Consider the following 20785-nt stretch of genomic DNA (forward strand, 5'->3'; position numbering starts at 1 on the left):
TCAAAGTTGACTGCTTTTGGTACACTTGGATTGGTCTATTCAATTCAAAATGTTTTGACTATCCAACATTTTGCACATTGGTAGAAATGAAAATAGAATTTTTTTCTGATATCATTGCTTCTCTTACTTTAATGGATACATAGTGCGAGTGTTGCAAGTGTGCTGAAAGCATGATGATGGATTTTCACATTTCAATGAAACATAATCTATATGTAAAACAGAGACAGAATCAAGTTGCAGTCATATTAGAACTTTTGATGACAATTCGTTTATTTTATCCTAGAAAACCCAAAGATATGTACAAATCTCTACACTCAAGCCACTGAGTGCAAATATCAATTTTTTTACAAATATCAATTAACCAATATTTTCCAAACTATTTGATAGATTCTTAATTTTGTTTCATTGTGTGTCCGCTGTTTGAGATAGGATCCTTATAGTTTATGCTTATTCTTGAAGTCCAGATGTAACATGGTTAGAGAAAGGTTTTATATTTTGTTCTTTTACTATGTGGCATAAAAGTCTACCTGTAGAAAGCCAACTAGGGAAGATTTTAGTGTAATTAGAAAAGTATTGTAGATGTTCCTCTGAAGAATAGCACTCTTAAATCAGCAGAACTATGTGCTGCTACTTCCATTAAACTGTATTATTTAGACTGCAGGGGGAGTAATAGTTCTGTCAAATTTAAAATATCCTGCAGATACATTCTAGGTAGGACAAGACCTCCTTGTTATGAGAATCAATACCCAGCTGATAATTCTCTGGAGCAATTACAGAGAACAAGTGCAGTGCAGTCCCACCAGCCCAGTTATTCATCATACTAAAAATTTGCTTGCTAAAATGGGGAAGCTAGGCACCTACTAGACACCAGGTCCCTGGCCACAGCCTTTTATGAAAATAATTTCATAGAAAGGATAATCCCATTGAAGAAAGAAAAAATTTGAAATGATATCCTAATTCAAAGGCGATGCGATTGCTTATCAGATGCTGAGCTTATCAGCAAGAAAGATGACAGCTTGGGTTCAAGACCTGAGCACTATGTGACAGGGTGAGCTCCCATTACTTGTCCACTTAGCAGTTTGAAAGCATGCAAATGTGAGTAGATAAATAAGTACCACTTTGATGGCAAGGTTACAGTGTTCTTTGTGCCTTAGTGTATAGTCATACGGGCCACAGAAGTATCTTCAGACAATGCTGGCTCCTCATCTAAGGAACAGAGATAAGTATCATTCACTAGAGTTGGACACAACTGGACAGGGAAAACCTTTACTTTTACCTTTTACCTAATTAAAAGAAGAAGAAAGAAAATAAAGGTTAATTTAATTGTTTCTAAATCATCTAAATAAACATTTCATACTCAACATTGAGTATTGAGCGCATATTTTGTTTTTTCCCCCTCTATTTTTCCTCTCAATTAAAATGAGCCATTTTGTTCAGATATAAATAAGGAAAGTACATGAATATGAGATTCAACTCTCCACAAAGCAAAATTAAATAGTTAACACAAACTTTTACACCAGTTGACTTTCATACTACATTATTATATTCATATGTGAGCCTACCTGTCTCAATATTTTCTCTTTTCTCAAATGTTTGATCTTTCTCTTCCCCATCCTCTGTTGATTCATCCAAATCAAATGCTACAAAATACTAAATTCAATCACCATTGCTACAAATTTAGAGAAGTTCACATAATCAGTCTTACTTATATTCTTATTATTGTGTTTCAATAACTATTAACAGCCATAGCTTCACTTGAGAATTAATTGCCTATTAAAAGCAATTGTTTCAAGGAGCATCTGAAATGTTATGCTAATTAATACTTTGAATATTGTCATTTTACTACAGCATAAGCGTATCTTCTGTCTTGGGAATATTACATTTAAGCTTTAGAAGGAGCAGGGGAAATATGCTTAATTTATGTCTTGTTTTTCTTCAACATCTTAAGGCCAGATATTCAATAGTTGTAGGGGACATTCCAATGATTATTTTCCTCTAGAAAATTCCTCTGAATTTTCAGCCACTGGAAAATTGAATATAGCTAAGAGTGGCCTAAGAATGCAATTGAAATGGTATTGTTTTATATATTATTTGACCTGCACAGATTAACACATTCCTTGTTAAAGGTAGTCAACTAAGGTTTTTATTCACCAGTGACTGCTGAGGGACATAGCTGGTGTTTAGAACCTGATTGGTGGACCCCACATAGAAAAACAGGGGGAAACTATGTGAAGACCAATAAAATGTACCAAGATTAAAAGATGCATTCAGACTGTAGATCTTAAAAGCCAAGTAAAATGAATCTTCAAGGCAATCATAACCTTTTTCCTAATTCATTTCATTAATCTGAACTCAGAACTACTTCTTTTCTGCTCTTCAACCCTAATCATTGCTAAAGGAACATATAGGAACATATAGATCTTAGAGATCAAATCCACGAAGCCTAAAACCCTATTTAAAAGTCTTTGTGTATAAGGGAAGGGGTGGGGCATTCATTTAAAAGCTTAGTCTTTGAGATTGGGAAAATTCCTGTCCCAATCCACATGGAAACACACATGGGAAAGGTAAATGGGCCTTTCCCCTACAAATAACAGATGGTAGCAACTTAACTACCTGTTCTATGTGTAACTTTGTTTACCTTGAAGGGATAGTGACTATTTGTATAAAACAGCATGAACAATGATCATGTTTGGTTGAATGCAAGTACATAATCAGAGGGGACATTTAGTCAGGGGTGGGATCTGACAGGGTTAACTACCGGTTCGGTGATTTACAAGGTTTGGTGATTTATGATGTGCTTCCCTGCACACTGCCTGTGTGCCTGTAAATCATCATCAGCTTGGTGCCTGGACAGCTGAGCAGCGCTGTGTGCCGAGAAGCAGCCTTCCTGCTTTTTTAACTGCAGCTGTGCCTCACACAGCAGCTGAAGTTGAAAAAGCAGGAAATAAAGGTCAGCTAAGAGCCCGGGCGGATGGGTGGGCAAAAACATCAGCAGACATAGAACCGGTTCTATGTCTGCTGCTGTTCAGAGCTACCGGTTCTACAGAAGTGGACAGAACCGGTGGAAACCTACCCCTGCATTTAGTGGGCTGGGAAAATATTATTTCTCAAGGTCTACTATCATTTTCATTTAAGTGAAAGTGACCAGTTTCTTTCTGGGACAAAGAAGAAGTTGGATTGCAAAACTATCAGTAAATTTGCAGTTCAATTGGATGTTAAAGAAAACAGTACAAATATTAGGCATGGCCACTTGAACAAGTGAAAAAAAAAAAGTTTATCTGAAAAGAAATGGGCTTCCCTAAATGACAATGTTACCTGAACATAGCAATAATAATAGACCAATCCAATTGCAATCAAGGAAATTTCAATAAGAAAGGAAACTAACAATTTTAATAATTGACGTAATTAAGTTTCCTACTGATATAAATAATTATAAGATGTTATCACTAAATGCTAACTTGCAGCTACTAAATGCTAAAGATTAACTCTAAGGCTAACATACCATCATTCAAATTGCTTAAAACTATTTGTTCTTGAAGAGATACTTGGCACTAAATCTTCTAAAAGAGTTAAATCTAATTTAAATTCATGAAAATATTTTAAAATAAATAATTTTATTGATCCTGGATTATTTTCTTTTTTATAATTACACATTCTCTCCTAACCTTTCTGCTTTATTTAGTTTCTTGATTTTATTTTATCAGTCTGATAAAGCAGGGAGAAAAGATGTTGATTGATGGAAAAATCTAACACTTGTTTACGGATCTTTCTGTTTAGAATACGTTTTTATAACTGCTATCAATGAATTTTCAAACTTTAAGAAATATACTTGAAAAGAAGAATTTCAGTTTCTCTTTAATTAACCCATTTTGTGGTTGAGCAGAATTCATATTTTTTTTACTTGCATAGAAACTATGTAGAAATCTTGATCAAAATGGTAGGAGAAAACTTCTCATAATTATTGGGAAAAGTTTTAATTCTAGTCACCCAATTTGTATAGTATAGTACGTATTCAAATTGTCTGCATGAAGCCAAAGGAAAATCTGCTATTTTACGTGTGTTCATTTGCTATCTGCTATTTCTGCTACTGAAAGTTATTATAAACTTCATACTTTCACTTTATGCTTGAACTTAGTCAATTCGATCAAATTAATCTAGATGATATTTTTCTTCATATTATGATTGGACATATTCTGTATAATCAATCTAATGCAGAAGACATTTGCATCTACACTATGATTGGATTTTTCCATATAACTCATTTAATTGAGAGTATACTCATGTCTATAGCATAATTAGGCTCTCTTGCAGCTATTCAGCTGTGACCTCAACTGATTATACCAAGCCCCTTGCAAGAGTATAGGAAAAAGAATACATTAAAAAGTTGTATACACACCTGTTGATAGAAGGCTTAATGAGAATTCATGCAAAGTTTTTTTTTTTTAACCATCAGGGGTTTTTGTGTTCAGTAAAGACTAAACGGTATTATAATTGTGGTTCCATTTTCTTTTCTGCATTGGAATAACATCAAGAAGTATAGGAGCAGATTTAGTGTCTTTGATTGTTCTAGTAAAATAATTATGGTGTCTTGACTTTGTCATGCTCCAGCATAAGAAAGCACGTAGAATAAGACATTAGGAATTACTAATGTAAGAACTTCTGTTTCAAGAGATAGCTGAAGTAATATTCTCTTGTATTCCATAAATGTTTAAGTCGTGCTAAGCTTCTAGGCATTTTAATTAACCGATGCTTATGACAAGCCACACTATTTGGGAAACTTTTGTTCCAACTGTTCATCTTATTCAACTGTTGAATTTGTTTACACTTTTATCTTAGCTTTGGCTCAGCAGTTATGCAGAATGCTGACAATACCAAAAGAAAATCTCTTCTTGGCATATAAAGATGATTTCACAGCAAGCTGATCTGAGTTGGATTTATATAATTATCTGTGCATGGTTGCAGAGATAAGCCAAGAAATTAATGTCAATAAAAAGTGAAAAATTTAAAGGGGTATGCATTATGACATAAGATCAACTTTGAATAGTCAATTAAGCTTACAAATCCATATGTATAGATTTTCCTTATCCATATTGGTATGTGTTATTTAGATTGTATATAAACCAGCCCAAAGTGAAAAAGACAACATGACAAGTTTACAAAATTAATGCAAGACAATATAAGCAACACCAAGTTACAGAAGATCCAATGTTGTACAGATTGGTGTCTGGAATGCTACCAATAGTATTTAAGTGTAGGATACATACCCCTGGAAAAAAAGTGTGTATAAACAGATCTTGATTCCTCTACATTATGTTATTGGGAACTAACATACATACAGGGAACATTACTCACTCTCTCTCTCTCTCTCTCTCTCTCTCTCTCTCTCTCTCTCTCTCTCCCTCCCTCCTTCCCTCCCTCCCTCCCTCTCCGTCCCCCTCTCTCCCTCCCTCTTTCTGTCTCTTGTAACAAAACAAAACAAAACAAAACAAAACGAACTAATCAGGCAGTTTAAGGAGTTTAAAAGAGTTTAAGAACTAATATGTGCAGAATCCAATCCGAAAAATACAACAATTTAATGGCAAAAAAGCCTTTATCATAGACAATTGTACAGGTGAAACTCAAAAAATTAGACTATCGTGCAAAAGTTCATTTATTTCAGTAATGCAACTTAAAAGGTGAAACAAATATATGAGATAGACTCATTACGTGCAAAGCAAGATCAAGTTGTGATTTATCATAATTGAGATGATTATGGCTTATAGCTCATGAAAACCCCAAATCCACAATCTCAGAAAATTAGAATATTGTGAAAAGGTTCACTCTAATCAGCTAATTAAGCCATAACACCTGCAAAGGGTTCCTGAGCCTTTAAATGGTCTCTCAGTTTGGTTCAGTAGGAAGCACAATCATGGGAAAGACTACTGACCTGACAGTTGTGCAGAAAACCATCACTGACACCCTCCATAAGGAGGGAAAGCCTCAAAAGGTAATTGCAAAAGAAGTTGGATGTTCCCAAAGTGCTGTACATTAATAGAAAGTTATGTGGAAGGGAAAAGTATGGAAGAAAAAGGTGCACAAGGAGAAGGGATGACCGCAGCCTGAAGAGGATTGTCAGGAAAAGGCCATTCAAAAGTGTTGGGGACTTTCACAAGGAGTGGACTGAGGCTGGATCAAGAGACACCACAGACAGACGGATCCTGGACAAAGGCTTGTCAAGCTGCTCCTGAACAACAAACAATGTCAGAAGCATCTCACCTGGGCTAAAGAAAAACAGAACTGGTCTGTTGCTCAGTGGTCCAAAGTCCTCTTTTCTGATGAGAGCAACTTTTGCATCTCATTTGGAAACCAAGGACCCAGAGTCTGGAGGAAGAATGGAGAGGCACACACTGCAAAATGCTTGGAGTCCAGTGTGAAGTTTCCACAGTCTGTGTTGATTTGGGGAACCATGCCATCTGCTGGTGTTGGTCCACTGTGCTTCATTAAGTCTGGGGTCAACGCAGCCGTCTACCAGGAGATTTTGGAGTACTTCATTCTTCCTTCTACAGATGAGCTTTATGGGGATGCTGACTTCATTTTCCAGCAGGACTTGTCACCTGCCCACACTGCCAAAAGCACCAAAACCTGGTTCAATGATCGTGGGATTACTGCGCTTGATTGGCCAGCAAACTCGCCTGACCTGAACCCTATAGAGAATCTATGGGGCATTGCCAAGAGAAAGATGAGGGACATGAGACCGAAGAATGCAGAAGAGCTGAAGGCCACTAATGAAGCATTCTGGTCTTCCTCAGCAGTGCCACACGTTGATAGCTTCCATGCCACACCGCATTGAGGCAGTAATTGCTGCAAAAGAGGCCCAAACCAAGTACTAAGTACATATGCATGCTTATACTTTTCAGAGGTCCAATATTGTTCTATGTAAAATCCTTGTTTTATTGACTTCATGTAATATTCTAATTTTCTGAGATTGTGGATTTGGGGTTTTCATGAGCTGTAAGCCATAACCATCACAATTATGACAAATCACGGCTTGAACTATCTTGCTTCGCATGTAATGAGTCTATCTCATATATTAGTTTCACCTTTTCAGTTGCATTACTGAACTAAATGAACTTTTGCACGATATTCTAATTTTTCGAGTTTCACCTGTAGGTTCAAATGCTGTATTACTAGACTACCAGGTTTTCCTAAAACCTTTTGTGAAGGATAACTACAAACACGCTCATTGAACATATGGGCACTTTACCAGATTAATTTCTGGATGGGCAAAGACACTAGTCACTTAATGAATTTTAGCTCTGTATCTGAGCAGGGCTAAAGTCTTCCACAAAACAGAGAAAAAACATTTTAAGTACTCAGCACTGAAAGTCACCAAAATTCACACTGCTTTAAAAGGAAAAATAAGCATATTTGAAGAAATACAACCTCTTTGAGTTTCTTATCTCAGTGAGATGAAATTTTTGGAAATTTTTTTGATTACTGCTCTGTACATATCTCTATGGAGAAACTGAATTGTTTAAATGTTATGATAATACTATAAGATGTTTTACCAGGCAATAATTCAAATAAATACGCAGTCATTCCTGATCAAAGAGTTGACTTATGAAGGAAGTAACTATTAGAATTTGGTGCACAGTTTGAAGAAACAACTGGTATTGAAAATTGCCAGAGAAGAATTCAGGAGTTATTCAGTCTTAAATTGTTAAAAGTACATTTATTAGTGGGAGGAAAATTTTGGATCAAAATTGGGAAGTATATGTGATAATTATATTGTCACCTACTGTATACTTTCTGGTTTTAATCCAAATATCACATAATGTAAAATAATTGTATTGTACATTGTACAATAAGGAGTAATTTCAAAAGTGCATTTTTTACTCTATCATAAATTGTGTAAGATAAAGTGTATTTAAATTCAATTTACTTATTGCAGATTTCATGGATATACCAATGCATTTTTTGTCAACAGAATGGAAGCAGTTTGTTATTATCTTTTACTGGGATTTTTGGTACTGGCCCAGCCTGATTAGATTCTGAGCTAAGGTAAAGTCAGCCAAGAGCTACGACCTACAGAAGCTGCAAATGCTATAAAATTAATTTGTTCCAATTGGAGCTTACAACTTTTTTTTCCACTGAAAGGGCACAAAGAAATTATGCGTTCCAACACTGTCATTAATAGAAGAAATTGTTTGGACTTCTATTATAAATATTTTGATTTTTTTTTCCTATAAAAGATACTATCCATCACAGTTTCAGATAAAACATTCCAGAATGCATGAACCAGAGGAGTTTCTAACAATTTTACCTGTTCAGTGAATCTAAAATCTAAAATATAGGTTTTCAAAGCTGTTCAGTTGCAAGCAAGTCCAATTGTGTCCAAACAAAACTTCCTATTTTTTAAAATTTCAGGTCTGAACCTAAGGATTGCAAAAGTCATAAAATTATGTGTTCTTCCTTAATATTGGAAGAAAGCTAAATTCTTCAATTTTATAGGAAGCAGTACAGTGTTTTAAATGAGAGAACAATTTTGAATGATACATTTTATGGCTACGGAGCACTGAATTTGAAAGATCCTCCTATAATTTCTACTCAGGCATTTCACTGAATTATTTTTCCCCCAGGGCTTATGTTTAATGTGGCTGTAAAATGGTTTAAATGGTAATTACTCATTCTTTGTAATTGCCAAGGAGGCTATGAGGCATCTTTACTCAAAGTGTAGCAGTTTCATATAATCCATTGATGAAAGATTTACTATGTCTCTGGTAATAGTGAACTATGATGGCAATCACAACATTTTGTCTTCATAATAGGAAACACACACATACACATGTGAATACACAGAGAGAATCACATTCTTACTGTTTTACAAGTGATGAAAATAAACTAGTACTTAAAATAATAAATAGAAATAAGCCATTAAATGATCTTTGGTAATTAATTTTACCTGAACCAGACAATTTCCCTTTAATGCTTACCTATCACTTCAACTTTATAAAAATACATCGTGTAAGAATTGGTTTCAAGTCTGATAAATGTTTGGGAAACTGCTCAGTAAAGAACAAGCTGCAGAAACCCTCCACCATGTTTTCTGTCAATTGATTCTTCTAATATAACATTGTTCTAGGACAGGTGGCAACTAAGACTTGTGGACTTCAACTCCCAGAATTCCACAGCCAGCCGGCTAGGGAATTCTGGGAATTGAAGTCCACAAGTCTTAAAGTTGCCAAGTTTGGAGATCCCTGTTCTAGGATGATAGAAAAAGTCAAAGTAGATTATCATTCTTAATTGTATCCATGCTATATTCTTAGCTATCCTGTGTGTTCAGATTGAATACATTTTTGTGTTTGGCATAAGCTTAGTTTTATTTCAAGCACGCTTTGTATAAAGTAGTATCTCTAAACAACAATTATCACCTGTTGTTTGTATCTTATGATTAATGATTGCAACTATAATTTATGATTCATGACCGATCATTTTGTTGTTGTATGTCTGTATGCTGAGAGCTTGTGCACCAGAAATAAATTCCTTGTATGTCCAATCACACTTGACTAGTAAATAATTCTATTCTATTCTATTCTATTCTATTCTATTCTATTCTATTCTATTCTATTCTATTCTGTTCTGTTCTGTTCTGTTCTATTCTATTCTATTCTATTCCTATTTCTATTCTACTCCTATCTTGTACAATAATATATTGTTGCCCATATCTCAACAAGCTGGGGAAATATGTAGTGTACTGACATATACCACAATAATGCTGGCTGTATTATTTCTGTTAAAGTTCCTAGACCAGAATTTCTATTTGAATGGGTGCATCCAGAAACCTGCTGGATTAGGACAAAAATATAGAAGATTCTGGAATAATTCTATCATAAGAGAAGACATTGTACTGGGGATCCAATTGAGAAAAAGGTACTGAAAATGGTCTATATTATTAAACTAAAATAATAAATAAAATAAAGATTTTCAGGCCAATATTAATAAACACAATTAGCCCTCCATCTTATTACAAAATATATTATACAATAAAACATATAACCAATTTACTTTTAAAAAGTCAGTGAATTCTTTCACAATTGGCTGAGTCAATGTATAGGGCTAAAAGTGCCCTATTTTATTAAACTGAAGATTTTCAACCCAATGTTAATAAACACAATCTGCCCTTCAGCTGGTTTACCAGTTTAGATGGGGATATGTCAATTTGCATTTGGGATTCAATCCTACTATTCACTGATGTCTCCATACACAAATTCTGTAATCTCTGCAAAAGCTATTACACAGTAAAATAGGGAGGGGGATGTAATTGAAACAATAAATTCAGAAACAATTAAAATTTCAGAGACGTTTTTCGTTGCCTTGCCATTTTTGTTCTTAAGTAATATGATTTTTAAAACTTTAGTTTTGTTCACAGAAATATGAAGGCAAATGGCTGGATTTATTAATACAAAAAATTATAGGCTGCTCTTAATCAAATGATTTCAATATCCAGTTAATTAACAATTAAAATATATTTCTTATGGAATAATTTGCCTACTTTAAAAATGAAAAATAGCCTTTTAAATAGGGTTAAACAACTATAAAATACAAAAGGAAACTGGAATTATAATCACCCCTAATTGGTATGAAGGGCTATTGAATTCAATGGAACTTACTTCTGAGACGCCACACTAAGCGGTACAAAGTTATAATGATATACCACATACAATATTGTCATGAAAACTGCATATGCAAGCATTATTTGTCCAGAAAAATTATGGAAACTACATATTGGTATATGTATGCAACTATAAGTACCTTTATAGACTTCTAATTTCATTACAAGAGATTTCTCTAACACATCAATTGATTTAAGAGACCTCTCTGACATTATGTACAAATTTTTCCCAGGTTTCCTTTTCTGGGTCAAAATGATTTAATATTTAATTGACAGACTTATAACAAGAAGTTTAAAATTAATGTACAAGATAATTGGATTCCTGTACAAAATTGCCAGCAGTCTGGTCTGATTTCAAGCACAAGCATGCATTTTTGAAACCTACTTAAAATTTATTTAAACAGACTTTGAATATTTTAGTGACTTGTAAGAACATAGGTCAATGTCTGAACCCTCACTCCTAAAATAGCTTCTATTATTCAGCAAAAAAATTAATAGATTTACCTGCATGGAAGTTGCATTCAGCACTATAACATTCTTTAACCTTGTAGGAAGATGTCAGGTTTTATTAGTAGCTTTATGACAATTTACTTATTCCCTAAATGACACCATATTCTCAAAGATATTTGCTATAAATCATTATTACATACACCAAACTGAATAACAAATTTTGAGATATGTTTGAACAATCACTCTCTTCTAATTCATGGAATTTGATAATGGTTTCACTTCGTACTGAAGTTTGCAGATGATACAACAGTGATTGGTCTCATTCGAGACAACAATGAATCCGCATACAGACAGGAGGTTGTACAACTTGCCTCATGGTGTAACCGGAACAATCTGGAACTGAACACACTCAAAACCATAGAAATGGTGGCAGACTTTAGGAGAAACCCTCCCATACTACCACCTCTTACAATACTAGAGAAGTATCAACAGTAGAGACCTTCAAATTTCTAGGTTCTAGAAATCACAAGACCTAAAATGGACACCTAACATCAAAAACATCATCAAGAAAGCACAACATCATCAAGAAAGCACAACAAAGAATGTTCTTTCTGCGCCAACTCAGAAAGCTGCTGATACAGTTCTACAGAGGAATTATTGAGTCTATCATCTGCACCTCTATAGCTGTCTGGTTTGGTTCTGCAACCCAACAAGACAGACACAGATTTCAGAGAGTAATTAGGACTGCACAAAAAACAATTACTACCAACCTGCCTTCAATCGAGGACCTGTATACTACATGAGTCAAAAATAGGGCTGTGAAAATATTTACAAGCCCCTAACATCCTGGACATAAACTGTTTCAATTTCTTCCCTCAAAATGATGCTGTAGAGCACTGCACACCAGAACAACTAGACACAAGGACAGTTTTTTCCTTAATGCCATCACCCTGCTAAACAAATGATTCCCTCAACACTGTCCAACTATTTACAAAGTCTGCACTACTATTACTATTAATCTTCTCATTATTCCTTATCACCCATCCCCTCCCACTTGTGACTGTATGACTGTAACTTTGTCACTTGTATCCTTACAATTTATATTGACTGTTTCCTAGTATGATTTGATTGCTTATTGTACCCTATGATGATTATTAAGTGTTGTACCTTATGATTCTTGACTCTTGATGAATGCATCTTTTCTTTTATGTACACTGAGAGCATTTGCACCAAGAAAAATTCCTTGTGTGTCCAATCATACTTGGCCAATAAAGAATTCTGTTCTATTCTATTCTATTCTATTCTATTCTATTCTATTCTATTCTATTCTATTCTATTCTATTCTATTATTTTCTATTCTATTCTATTCTACTAACTCTACTCTACTCTATTCTAATCCTTCTTTGATATAAGCAGACAATCTAGCATGAAACTAGCCACTTTTTTTTTTTTTTTTGAGATATACTGTTTGGATATTACACCTAGAATCAAAGTGTTGGAAGGGGGCTTAGAGATAATTAGCACCAGAAGTCACTTTAGGATTTACTCCTCTTGCAAATGTTTTTCTAGTCACTCAAGACATCTATCAAATTAGAACTCACCACCTCATGCGTGGCAATCTTTTTGAACTGGCTGACAATTCTATAATACACTAACGATGCTGTATGAAAACTATGTGTAAACTTTAGTTATATTGTTTCCTGCTCTTCTCCCGTGCAGGTAGGGAAGTATGCATTTGACATTTTAAAATCAACCAAAAATTGTTTGTGTCAGAAGCAAGATAATCATCCATGGCAACATTTAAAATGGTTGTGCATTAGGAACTAGGGCCAATGGATGCTAGGACACTTGTTGCCTTGGAAATAGTGCTTGTTAATGCCCAAATTAAACAACTTAATGAATGCAAATGGATGTAATTGGCTGAGCTTTCACGTGAGAATCTTAACATCTTGTAAATCATGTGAAAAGGCCCAAATGTCAGTCAAGGAATTGCTACACTATGGCATTTTTCAGTGAGATTTGGCAATCTGCCAATAAAACCTGAACTTGAAGCAGTTGGAACATCAAAAGCTGTCAAACCCCAAAACAAAGCAAGATCACACCGTTATTAAACTTCAAAACTCATATTAGAAAGAAGACAGCACTTTGGCCATCTTTATTCCTGTAATTTGAAACCATCTATTTTACATCTATTCTCTAACCACTCATACCACCTATCCCAAATCATGTAACATTCTGTTTCTTCCTTATCTTTTAACTCCATTGTTAATCTGTCCATCTCCGTGCATTCAAGCACCTTTTTTATCACTATCTCTTCTGTGGGAATGTTGTCCTGTTTCCAATTTTGTGCAAAGACGATCCTAGCCGCCATTGTGAAGTATGATATATTGGGTTTTCTTACTTAATTTGCCTTTTATTATGCCTAATAAAAATAATTCTGATTTGAACTCAATTTTTTGTTTTAACCTCGTTACTTTAAATGAACTTGTATACTCTACCCTTTTCTAAGTGGAAGTTTCATATTTTATTGTAGGTCATTCTGATTGTGGAAAAGTGGAATATAAATTATTTTAATAAATAAGGGATGTCCTGTTATATTGCAGCACACCTAAAGATGAAATATTTCATGCTGGTTTCTTTAAAGCACTAATGCTAAGTCAGAAATTATATTAATCAGATCATTGGAAGTAATGACAAGTACGTTTTAAATAATATTTTGATTAGTGGAAATTGGTTTTCTAGAGGAACATCTGGTATTTCTAAAGAAGATGCTTGAGGTCTAGATTCTTTGTAAGACAACAGCAAACCAAAGGCTCTACTAAGTCACAAAATAAAATTTAAAAGCCTAGAGGTCAAAGGGTGCTCTAAAAAAAGAGATTGCATAAAAAAACTGTTCTAGCCTTGTTTGAAGGAGAGAAAGGAGTTAATAAGAACTTGTACACATTAGTTGCTCCGCACATGGAATTTTTGGTCTCTCCTTACACTCTATGTGTGTCTTTGTGTGTGCATGTGTGCACGTGCACATGTACATCGTTATCTCTCTGTCAGCTACTTAGCCATACATAATATTTTTATGATAGAATACGCAATATTTTTGAACTTTTTCTACCTTTAAACCATGAGGCTTCTCTTACATCACATTTCTATTCAAATTCTCTGCATTTTCTCTTTTCAACAGTTCCTTCCGTTTAATTTGCAACTTTCTCTGAATCATGCTGTTAAATATTCTTGGAATGGGCTGCAGGTTTTACTCACACCCCCTTGGTGTGTCTCAAATTGCCTAACGGTTCGACTGGCAGCTGCTCCTGTTTTGTAAGTGCATGCTGAGTGGGATGAGCTCTCTTTTAATCAACCTCCATGCTGTTCACTTAAACATGAAATCCAAAATGGATTGAATGCAAGTATTGAACAAAGGGAAGAAAACAAAACTAGTTGTAGAATTGTCATTAAAAGTTAATGCAAACTGTAATTTAATTATGCCTCACACAGCAGCTTGTAATGCCAAGAAATATACCTTTAATGCACAGACTGCATCTTAACACACACAAAACACACACAGTAGCAGCTCAGTTACACAGTTAAAGAGTATATTTTATTTTTTATCCCCAACAACTTTAGGAAAATGTTTGTGTATGAAAAAGTGTTAATTTGTGCTCACATGTTTAAACCTTAGAAGGAAATGGCATTGTAAGTGCCTTCAGCACCATTTGCAGATGGCCCAAGAGATACCTTTCATCACTGGAATTCTAAGACATAATAATTACTATATATGTAGACTTCCGGTTTGGGCTTCTTCAGCGATGGACTGAAATCGCGATTGTCCACGGTTTTGATCCGTGCTCACTGCTGGAGCACCCTGAGCCGCCCAGATTCGAGGCTGAAGTCACCCCGTAGAGGTGGTGAAGAAGGAGGAGCCATCAGCGGTGTTGAGGAGAGCTGCATCTCTCCTCCTCGGCTGGCCATTACTCCCTTTCCCAAAGGCGGTTGCAGTGGTGGTCAGAAATGGCCACCTCAAAGAAGAACCCGACCAGACAAGATTGTTCAGGAGGAAGTTTAAAGGAGAAAGTTTGACTGACCGGGTTGAATGGAAAACATCTATTTAAGGTACCTGGAACCTGAATTTTAAAGACTAATACTACTCCTAAAAAAGATTTTAAGCTGCGAAAGAGAAAGGGAAAGGAAACGGAATTGGCTTTTTTCCCTCTAACATTGATAGTTTTAACTGACTTGGAACATTAAGAAGAAGATATTCAAATAAGAAATTGATACTAATCCACTTTGACATTAATAGGCTATTCCTAGCTGAAAATAAAGTGTCAAGGGGATAAAGAGTCTTGGATAATTTAAAAACTTTCTTTAAAAAAAGAAAGAAAGCAGTGGAGGGAAAAAGGAAAAAAGAGAGTGGAATCTGGAAAATGGAGGAGACCACCTGGAGCTTAAAAAAAAATGATAGTGGAATTTTAACAAGGCTTGCAAAATATACATTGTAGTTGAAACTTTGTTATAAGATAACAAAGCCCCTGGAAAGAGAAAGTGAGAAAAGAAGCAAGGAACAGTTTTGGATTAGTGGATGATTCCTGGAACTTTGGATGGAGGATCCTAATGAAATAAAATAAAATCAATTGGGGGTTGTTTAAATTTTTTAAAAAATGGCATCACTCCTTGAAGAGTTAAAAATGAGACTTAAATAACAAAAAGAAGAAGCACAAGAGGGAAGAGGATCTTTTGGCTTCGTATTTCAATTTTTAGAAATGGAGATCTTGAACTATGAAAAACAACAAGAAACGCTGGCAGAACAAGAAGGGCGGGACAATGAAGAAGCCATCTTTAATGACCAAGTAATTGTATGTGGGGGGAAAAGGGAAAGGGGGGAAAGAGAATGAAAAGTTTAAGATTTGAAAAAACAACAAAAAAAGAGTAATTTGAAAAGTAATCATGATATCAGGAAGAAGCAGAAGGGAGAATCACAGAAGGGAGAATTAGATAGAAAAGGGAATAAAAAGGGGAGGGAGAAGAAGAGAGGGAAGAGGGAAAGGAAAAGAAGCTACAAAAGACAAAAACAAGATATAGAGGTACAGGAAAAACATACAAGAATTAAAGGTATAAACCTATTTAAAAGACACAGAGACAATGGTTAAAATTTAACTTAAGGAGAGGATTCTGCAAGGCTGCATGGGATAGCATTGTTATATTAGAAATAGAAAAGGGTTAGAAAATATGTTAGATGATTAAAGTGATAGAAAAAATTTATATTGATGTGTAGTCGGAATATTTGTTTGTAAAGAGAATAAGGCTCTCAATGATTTTAAAAGAACGTTTTAAAAAAACTGAAAAGAAACATGGAAGATTTTTATCAGTTGACAAGATGAACTTGAATAAGAATAATAACTTTATTGACTACTGTTAATAACTATTGTTTGGTTTTTTATTTAAAGACAGTAATAAGTAAAATATGAAATATAGATGATTAAAATGAAAGACAACTGATATTACTAGGTAATGTTTGTTAAAAGAAATAGAAATGTAAAAGATTGTTATTAATATTAATGGCAGAGCTGTACTTGAATAGAATAATTATTCCATTTACTTTTGTTATACATATATACACAGATATATATACATATATACTTTTTTCTTTTAAGAATTTAGTGTGTATTTTAAGGGAATGTACCAAGCAGAATTCGATTGAAAATAGGTATGTGTTATAAAATAGAGGTTAGAAAATGAATGTTATAACTGTAAAGATGTAACTTAAATTTTTAAATAAGATTTGAAAAAGGATACAAAGGTGTTACACTCCAGTTTAGTAATTACAGGAGAAAATTTGTTTTATGTGAAAAGATAATATGAAATTGTAAACAGGACAGACGAAAGTATAAAAACATTGATTAGAAAGATTTTAAAAATTAGAAAAAGATATGTAATTAAGAAAGGAATGAGATAATTTAAAATAAGGCTATAGGCAGTAAAGAAGGGAAAAGCTATTGAAAAAATTATGAACATAGTTATAAGATATGGATTAGAACAGGGTTGGGCAACTATGGCCCTTTTATGAATTATGGACTTCAACTCCCAGAATTCCTGAGCAAGCCATGCTAGCTCAGGAATTTTGGGAGTTGAAGTCCACAAGTCATAAAGGGGCCATAGTTGCCCACCTCTGATTAGAATGTATAAGATAAATATGTATTGAGTTTATGTCTGTATGGAGAAGTGATAACCCGGGACCATGCTGTTCTCAAAAAAAGATATTTTATTTGTATTTGTACGTTTTGTGAAAACTTAAATAAAACTTTTATTAAAAAAAAAATTACTATATGTGTAGAAGTTCTCCTTGATCAAAAAGATAAAACTTCATTCACAAAGAGCACCGAAGGAATTTTTTTGCTGAAGGTACACTAACTGGCAAATGCATGGGTTTCACTTTTCATGAAGGATATTTTACTGGGTAATCTAAAATCCATCGGTTTTGAAGGACAGACATATTTTGGAAGTCTCTCATAGGAATTAAAATGAATTATAACAAGACAGGCCAGGTTTGTTTGTTTTTTTGGCAAACGTATTGCCATATATAGCATCTTGACAAAGATGAAGAAACATAGCCCAGATGTTCCAGGAGGAAGAACTAAATGATGGGTGCCCATCTCTAAAATGAGAAAAAGAGGCATCTAATGTCTCCCTTTGCTACCCAGACTGAGGAAAAGCAATACATTAGAGGTAATAGTTCAGGAAGAGGTGGTATAGTGACAAAATCAGGCACCAGAGCTTGGTTGGAGTTTGATGGCTAGGAACGGAATTGACTAGACCAGGGGTCTCCAACCTTGGCCACATTAAGCCTGGAGGACTTCAACTCCCAGAATTCCCCAGCCAGGAGAATTCAAGGAGTTGAAGTCCTCAGGCTTTTTTTTTTTTTAAGCAAATTTTATTAATTTCAAAGACAAACAAATCATCATCAACCATTACATATTTGAACCTTTTTCCATTATAAATTTTACAAGTCAGATAAAACCTTATTTTATACAATACAATTCTATTTTAAGCCATTTCCATATGAGCATAAAAATACCTCTTATCCAATTTCTCTTTACTTCTCTTTACTCTTATTCAATTTCACTATTATTATTTCATCTATTTCTTTCTGACTTGATTACCATTATTCTCATTCTGTATTTCTACAAGGTTTTATTAATACTCTCAAAAACATAAACACACAACAAACAAACATATAAAAATCTTTTAGGAAAGTAACTTGGCCCCAGGTACCTCTCTTTATATGGGCTTCAATTATATTCATGCTCATCTTACATATCATTACCTATTTTGTTTACCATTCTATATCTTCTATATAAACTTCTCCACACCTTTCACTCTTCATAATTCTAACTTATTTAATCCATCTTAATTTAAATCATTATATTTGTATGTTTTGCCCATTCTTTATTATCCCTCTATCTCATTCCTTATAATGAAAAAAAAAAAAAGAATTTCTCCTCAAATCACTAATCAGAGTATGATGCCTTTCTATCCTCCCCCTAAATTAATTAGATTAACATTTAAAATAACACCTAATACCCAATCTGATTCTGCTTGGTACATTCTATCTACTAATTTTTTTCTTTTAATAACAATAAAAACAGAGTAATAAATCCAAAATGATTAAATACATAGTTAAGTAATAAATCTAAATATTAAATCTTATAACATTCCCATTGCCTTTCCCTTTAATATTTTATTACATTTTAAAATCAATCATTATTAAACATTTCAACATTTTAATTTCTTATTAACTCTTAAGCCATTCTAATTTTCTATTTCTAATACAGATGTTACAATACCATCTTATGTACCTTGCAAAATCTTTTTTAAGGAAATTGTACTTTACCCTTTGTCCCTAAAAAAATTCCTCTTTTCCCATCTAATTTCAAAACTTTGTGGCTTTTCTCCGCCTTTCCCCTTTCTTTCTTCCCCCACCAAATCCTCCTCCCCCTTCTTCTAGCCTCTGCCTTGCTGGCATCCATTCTCTGTTGTGTTCCTTTTTCTTTTGTTTACTATCATTATATTTATTTTGCATCTTATTTTTCTCTTTCTTAAATGTTTTTTTTAGATCTTAAGTCCTTCATTTTCCTCGCTTTCTTCCTTCCTTCTTTCCTAGTTAAATTTTGGAATTCATTAAAGATGGCGTCTTTGTCTTCTTCTTGTTGTTGTTCTTCTGCCTCCATCTGTTGTATTGTTTGTTGATAGTTAACCAACCCCATTTCTAAAAATAGGAAGGCTTTTTCCATACCATCTTTACCGGCTGCTTTTGTTTGCTCATATTCTTCTCTCAGTTCCTCAAAAGAAAAAGCCATTATAGATCTTTTCTTTTCTTTTTCCCTTCTTTCTTCTTACACCAACCAAGATATTTCAAAAAAAAGTAAAACAATCCCAAAATCCACAATCCTCAATCAATCCAAGCCAAGACAAAATTCTCCCTTTCTCTTCCAGGGGTAGTATCAGACAAAAAAAAAAAAAAAGAAAACAAAGTCCAAATCTGTATTTTGAAGCCTTATTGGAGTTATATTTCTGTCTTCAAATCCTTAAGGCATCTCCTCCAACAAAATCAAACCAGATGAATATCTCCCTTCCGACTTATCCCATAAAGCTAGTTTTACCTGAAAAAAACAGGTTTCTCAATATCCACTTATTAATTCCGTCGGGAGGAGAATAAACTTTCCTTTCAGCACCTCAAAATTACCGCTTATTTTCTCTTGTGGAAAGAATCATCCAAAAGCCATCATTTCCAGGAATTATATTAAATGTAACTTAGAGTCCTGGATCAACCAAGAAGACTTTCACTCTCAAAAACTTTCTCCTTTTCCTCCTGCGCATACTTGCCCAGCTGCCGGCTTCTTTGTGGTGGCCATTGCGGACCGCCGCTGCACGTCTTGGGAAAAGGGGTTCTGCCGGCCGGGGAGGGGTCTGCAACACCCCCAAACCCCTCTAAAGGATCCCCCCTATCTTCAGCTACCCCTGCAGGGTAGCCTAGCTCCGGACCCGTCCGGATCGGAGCACCAAAAACGGCTAGCGCGGCACGGATCGCTCAGAGTCGCAAATCCCTGCTGCTTGCGAAGCCGACAAACCGGAAGTGCAAGTCCTCAGGCTTAAAGTGGCCAAGGTTGGAGACCCCTGTACTAGACCACTGGTGTCAAATTCGCTGTGTCACATTGTCGTCATGTGACTTATCGTGATGTTTTTCCCCTAGGAGGAGCTGGGGTAGGCGTGACCTGAATGTGATGCATCTGGCCCATGGGCCACCATTTGACACCCCTGGACTACACTGATCTTTTGGCATGTTTGGCAAATTCAAATATTTGCAAGATAATAATTATTTTGGAGCAATTGGCCTTCATGTTGTGGTATGTATTTTTATATAGTCCAGTTTTCAAGATTATTCTACAGTTTTAAAATGGCTCTTTGCTTTACTATTAGATGGATATCCCTTGGTGACGTAAAATAGTGAAGTTGACTGTATCACCAAAGGGCCACCCCCAATTTTTAAATGTGGACACATAACATATTAAAAAGAGGAAGGGCTTTAATTATACAATTATGGCTACCATCTTTATTCTTTTCAGCCTTCCTGAATTACTGCTCTTTTCGTCCTTTATTATACCTATTCTTGTGCATTTTTTTTCTTCTATCTATACT

The sequence above is a fragment of the Notechis scutatus genome, chromosome 3 (assembly GCF_049901735.1).
Source record: "Notechis scutatus isolate UNSWTSFEM ecotype Mainland chromosome 3, rNotScu1.2, whole genome shotgun sequence".
NCBI lineage: Eukaryota > Metazoa > Chordata > Lepidosauria > Squamata > Elapidae > Notechis > Notechis scutatus.